At 31.9% G+C, this 6,396-nt stretch overlaps 1 long non-coding RNA gene across 1 annotated transcript in view; it reads right to left on the reverse strand.

Annotated features, from left to right (window-relative positions):
- The window catches only part of LOC111637715, an 11,301-nt gene continuing 4,905 nt past the window's right edge, over positions 1 to 6,396 (reverse strand). Inside the window, exons 2-3 of the long non-coding RNA XR_002758736.1 lie at positions 3,819 to 3,964; positions 1 to 398 (exon numbers count right to left, since the gene is read on the reverse strand). This is a non-coding gene — a long non-coding RNA (uncharacterized LOC111637715). The remainder of the gene's footprint in view (positions 399 to 3,818; positions 3,965 to 6,396) is intronic.

The following is a 6,396-nucleotide window of genomic DNA, read 5'->3' on the forward strand; positions in this document are numbered from 1 at the left end:
ATATATAGCCAATCAGTAATAAAAGGAATGAAGTGTTTTGTGTAAGAATTGTAAAGAGGCCCAATTGCCAGTTGGAACCCTATGTAGGAAGTACTAGCTGTTCATCCTACACAGAGGTGAAAGGTTAACCTAAGAATGTGCTAGTTGGCCAGAAAAAATAAAGACTTACCAAAAAGGATTTGATGTTAAAATGCTTGCAGTTTGTACAAATGAATTTGTGAATTTTCTTTCACAAATGAATTACTTGTGAATTTTCTTTCTCTTATCCTCTTCATTTCTAATTCTTAGAATATTAATCACTCCACTTCTATATCTGCTGTTATTGTCTCTAGTTACTGTAGGCATTACTGTCTCTAGATCCTTATGTCTTACCAGATGATAATCACTGTTCCTCAAGACTAAGGAGGAAAATGAATGAAAGTTTCAATGCTCCAGATCAAAATAAAAAAAATAAATTATTAATTACTCCAGCCAAAAACAAAAAACAACATAGATTTAAAGAAATGAAAAATGTTTTAAATTAACATTTATCACACTAAAGCCAGTCAAACTACCAGATGTCAGGTTTAAGAAAGGCTAATTTTGAATAATTAATTATAAAGTAATTTATGTGATCACTATGTATTATATCTTAATTATTAATAGTTCTGGACAAAAAGTTTGAATGGTGGTATAGGAACATAACTGGCATCTGCATCTGCATAGTATGCAGGAGTTGTGGGTTCAAGTCCTGTTCTGGACCAATTTCTTTTCACGACTTTAATTTATCAACATAAAATTAATCTGGAAGTTTTAGGTATTACTTAATTTATGAATTCTAGTTTTGGTATTTCTCTACAACAAATTAGCAAATGTGTCAATACATGAAATTAGGTATAACGAATATTGCAGAGCCCAATATGTATATAGAAACCTCACCAAATAATTAGTGGAGTTATAGCCCAATTATTTAGGTGATTGTTTGGTGATGTTTCTATAAGAAATTAGGGTCAGAAAATTTTTTTAAAGTTTAATGTATAACAAAACTGAATAACTTTGTCCTCTATGAGGAATTACCAAGTAACAGTTAAAAGAAAAAACATTAAAAGCTGTCTCATAATGATCTGATGAAACCCAGCACAAATGAATATACCTTAGTGCTTTTATACCTTAATGCTGAGTGACTTTTCCCATACTAAATATTATGGATTACAAATATTGCATATAATTATGAAACAAATATGTAATTAATAATTAACTGTATTTCAATAACTAATTAAAACTTTTATAAGATATTTATTCAATAAAACATAAATCAGTGTTTTGAACTTAAAAAAAAGCTCATTTAGCAAGAATCTAGAACAACAAATTTAATATAATATTATGCCATTTTTAGTAAATTATTTATTAATGTGAGGAATGAACTCAATAAACATCTCTCAATGTCTGGTATAAAGTCATTTAGAAATTTTTTAATCACTATGCTTGTTAAATAAATAATTTGGAATTAATTTCTTTTTGTGAAGAGAAGTTAAATTATGTAAATTAAAAAATATGTTCTATCAAAACCAGATAGTTCTTGATTAATGTACTTTAGATCATGTTAACCTATATTGTCCTTGCTATTAGATCATGTTTATTAATTATGAAATATTTTATATTACAACTCACTTCAATTAAGTATAATGTAGTTCCAGAGAAGATAAGGCAAGTTCTCGTAACATCTTTCTCTATTTTCAAGAAACATTACACACTAATCAAAAACTACCTGTGTGATATCAGGAAGTCAAGAAGGAGCTTAGCATCTAAATTAGTATAAACATCTGTCATTACAATTATTCAACGTTTATGCACTAATGACATTATATTCCAGAGTGTGAAATTCATAGTTCATATAATTTCATAAAAAAAATTAATCCTTTAAATTTTTGATAAATTCCTTTAACTAGAAAAAGTTGCACCTGCAAAAACGAAATTTGAGGTGCATGAGAAAAGTATAAATCTTTATATTTAACTATAAACATTCTCACAATCAATCCGTGAATTGTTTACAATTACAGGTGAAATTCGTCATATTGTTGTCATTCTATCGCCACCTTTAACCTCACACCCACTAAAACAAATGGTCACCTGATGAATTTTCCCACCACAAAATGTATAAAAGCCCTCCTCCTTCTTCAATCAGGGAAGTCGCTAATCAAACGAACTACGACGAAGACAAACCATATCTTCCGCTTTGTCTACTGTATGACCTTAATTGGAAGACCTTGCACCGCTTTTCGGACCCATTAAGGCAGAAGGAGCCGTCCGATATTATCACAGAGGTATGAAATCTTATTGTAAACTCCCTCTCTCATCCGCGAGGTTGAAGGAGTTTTGTGTAAATTTGCTTTAGTTAGTTAGTTTAATAAACTGTTGTTTTGTTTTAAATGGTGTCATTACTCGACTTAGCCAATGTCTTATCGTCGACCCCTCCAACTATCTGCCACTCGTGTAACGCATAACTGAATGTAACGCCATCCTTGACAAGAAAGTAGGGCACTGACCTGTGGGAGGCAAGGAGAGGAACTTCTTCCCTCCCCGGTGGCTCACACAGAGTAAGTAATCATAGCAATCATAAGTAAGTAAAAAACAAGGAAGATCCTAATGCCATTATCACTGATGCTCATTTGCCTTTTAATGTCCATTCAAGTAATCCCACTACAACCCAGGGAGATGTGCCTCCCACTTTAGAAACCATTGTAACTAGTTTTCAACTTAAAAGTATATTCATAACTTTATACACTAAAATTTATTAAAATAAATTAATGTTTTAGAATAAATAAATGTCAAGATTTATTTTGATAACAGAATATTGTTTTTAAATGATAAACAAATATTATTATTTAAAAACAGATTATTTTATTAAGAATGTATATCTGTACTTTCATGAACTAAATCATCGTGATTTCCTTTGCATCCAAGAATAACTTATGAAATTTTTTTGTACATATTAATTTCTCATTTATATAACAGAAAAGAATATATAGAAAAATATCTCTCTATATATATTTTTTCTTATTTTTAGAAATTTAAATATAAATTTATATTTTATTTTCTTATCCTTTAATGCAAACAATTGGTGTTAAGATATTACAATTCTTCAGATATGCCATCAACATGTTACCTATTAGATGTCACAATGCATTTTTTAAATATTCACAGTAGGATCCAAAATTTTGGGGACTTGGCCTATAGTTCCTTACCTTGAATAGTTTAAAATACCAATGCACAGCCACCTACAAACTAATTTTCTTGCGTGACAATACACTTTTTTCATATAGCTTCTGGAAGTATACTGTAAGTCCTTTTGCAACCAATAAACAAATTATGGGTTTATTGCTGCTTTTATCTCATTTGTGATTCAAAATGATATCAAAACAATCTCAGGCCATTTTATGACAGATGGATGCAATCAAACGTTGCATGTTTGGATGTAAAATGTGGCATTTTGGTGGATCCATTCATCATAAATGGTCTGAGATTGTTTTGACTTCATTTTGAGTAAGCAAAGGAGGTAAGAGCAGCATCATAGAAATCATTATGGGTGGTTGCAGAAGATGGCTTGGAGCAATGCTTTCAGAAGTTTTACAAAAGCTGGAGAAAGTGTATTGTCATACAAGGAGACTGTTTTGAAGGTGGTTGTGTATCGGTGTTTTAAACTATTCAAAGCAAGGAACTACTCACCGAGTTCCCAAACATTTGGATTCTACTACATATAACTAAATTTCTGAGAGCAAAGAATGGAAAATTTAAATTTAAAATATCGTATAATTTAGTTTAATTTTTTCTTTACATACCTTAATTCAAACAGTGCACTGATATTAACAATCCATAAAGAAATTGTCAGCATTATCCAGCTGTGAATGCCTCTCTAATTTTTGAATTTGATGCTGCTTCCTCAATAAATAATTTGATCTTTTTAATAAATCTTTTAATTTTTTCTCTGAAAGAAATTAACAAATAGTAATTAGTAACATTTTAAAAAATATTTTCTGAAATAGATAAAATGGATCCAACTATTAAACTCTAATATACAAACTTCCATGAATAATTAAATTGCATTATTGGAGCTGAAATGCAAAGAAATACAAATTGTCAAGTGCTCTTCTGCCTTACAAGTTATTTTGATAAGAAAAATGCACAAATGAAAAGCAATCATCTTTAAATACAATGTAAATATGCAGAGAATTATTTCATTATTTGTGTGAGACTAATCGGGAGTAGGATGTTTACGAGGATGTCCCTCTCCTACCACTTACTCGACTCAAGACCTTGAGGTCCGGTCTCGCTTGTCTAAAGGATGGGAAAAACGGGTTAGGAGAAAGGATCGTTAGATTCTTTCACCTGTCAGGCTCTGACACCAATCTATCAATTTATTGCGGATAGATACGCGGTTAATTAGATGGAGAATTATCCCAAGCGATCTCGTCGAGGACTTCGGGTTCAGTATGGAGTGGAAAATGTCGGAAGAAACGCACACCAATCCAAGTTCGTTAACAAAATACCCGTTTATTCCGTACATTTATACATAGTTAATAATTTGAATACAAATCCCTCTCGGGGTTCAATCCGTATAGTTCATAAAGTAACGGCAAAGTATAAAATAGTCGCGACCCTACCCGCGAGGTTCAAATATTCGAATAGCGAGAGAGAGCTTACACATCATCGCGTGTAGGATAAATACCTCTGATTAGGTTGTTATAACGTTGATCCGAGGTTCGTCCTTCCAAGTTCAAAGTTCAAATCAGTCCAAAGTTCGAAGTCGAAGTTCAAAGTCTATTAAAGACGGTGGAGACGAAATGCAGGTAATCCACACACACACACAGTATAGAAAATAACTTTTTCCCCCTCTTGTGTCGTCATCGCACTTGCCTTTTATATGGGGGCTCTATTTTCGAGATTTCCCCATGTACGTCACAGGTGATGATCTTCTTTGACCAATGATGGGTGAAGTGACTAAACTTATGACACAACAGTTAACTCATCTTCTACAGGGAAGTATTGTGGTGGGAACGGAGTTTTTATGAGCGATTTTTATGAGAAAATTTGTCGGTTGTTTTTTCCTTTTTGAGTTAACCCTAACTTTAAAAAAAATCGTTTTGGTTTGAAATGAATAGAAATTATTCGATTCTCAGCCTTTTTAAATTCTGGCCCTCACATTTGTATTTTTCTTCATTACTAACATTATACAGTACATAATCTTTATTCTGTACATACATATATTAGGGATAGAAGTCCAATATATGGGAGCATCAATAAGGTTCTAGAAAAACCACATGAAGTTTGTGAGCTGCAGCTTGGCCACTGTGGCTGTAGTATATTGTCCTAAATACAGCTATCAGATTGCTTTCATGAATTCCACTTATTAATATAGAAAATGTCTCATTCATTCATTCATTCATTTAAATTTATTAATGTAACAAGGTTACATGACCTGATGTCGCAAATGCATAATCAGGTATTATAATACAATATATTTGTCAGTTGGTTTTACAGACATAAAAAACAGTACATTATCATTGTAAAATTGCAGTTATATGTTTTGATTTTACAGGACAATTCTTTATAACTAAGTACACTTATTGATTTACAAACATAGATAGAAATAACATGGACGTACTATGTACTAACAGCAATGGTTTTTACATGTCGAGTATATATACAAAGTATAATTAGAACACACCGTTACAAAGTATAACAATAATGTTACAACAGCTTATGTAATATTATATTAACAATTAAAACTTAATATTTATTATGTAATATTATATTAACAATTAAAACTTAAATATAAAAGCAAACCCGTGACAATGAAAGTGTCTAGAACAGCGATGTTCCAGTTGACAGAAGATTTTCAATCAAAGTCTTTGAAGAATCCTGTATAAGATTGATACGTAAGAAAGCAGAGAAACACATATGAGACAGTCACTGTGAACTTTTAACAAGTCCATGAATATCTTCAGCACCATTAAAGTCCGTGAGTGAGTAAAGCGTCGCAAAAGTTTGAGGGTGTCTCAAAACACCACAAAATAAGTGAGTTGTACCACTCTAAAGTCTATGGGTATCCTCAACATCACAAAAGTTTGTAGGTGAGAATAGCTGCAAAAGTCTGAGGGTGTCCTTAAACACCACAAAAGAGCATAAGTGAGTTTTACCACTCAAAGGTCCATTTGATGTCCTTCAGCACCATAGAAGACCTTGAATGATTTGACATAAAAGAAAGTGAAACCAAAAATTGCAAAGCTGCACACGAAACTGGAGGTCAAAACGTGACATCAACAAGTAGAGGTGATGATGTATGAAACAACATTCCACCAGAAATACATCAGTGAAAAAGAAGGATTTTATCTGTAGGAAAACTCAATGGATTGCAGT

This window comes from Centruroides sculpturatus, unplaced genomic scaffold (assembly GCF_000671375.1).
Source record: "Centruroides sculpturatus isolate CEXI.00-Female unplaced genomic scaffold, Cexi_2.0 scaffold1097, whole genome shotgun sequence".
Lineage (NCBI taxonomy): Eukaryota > Metazoa > Arthropoda > Arachnida > Scorpiones > Buthidae > Centruroides > Centruroides sculpturatus.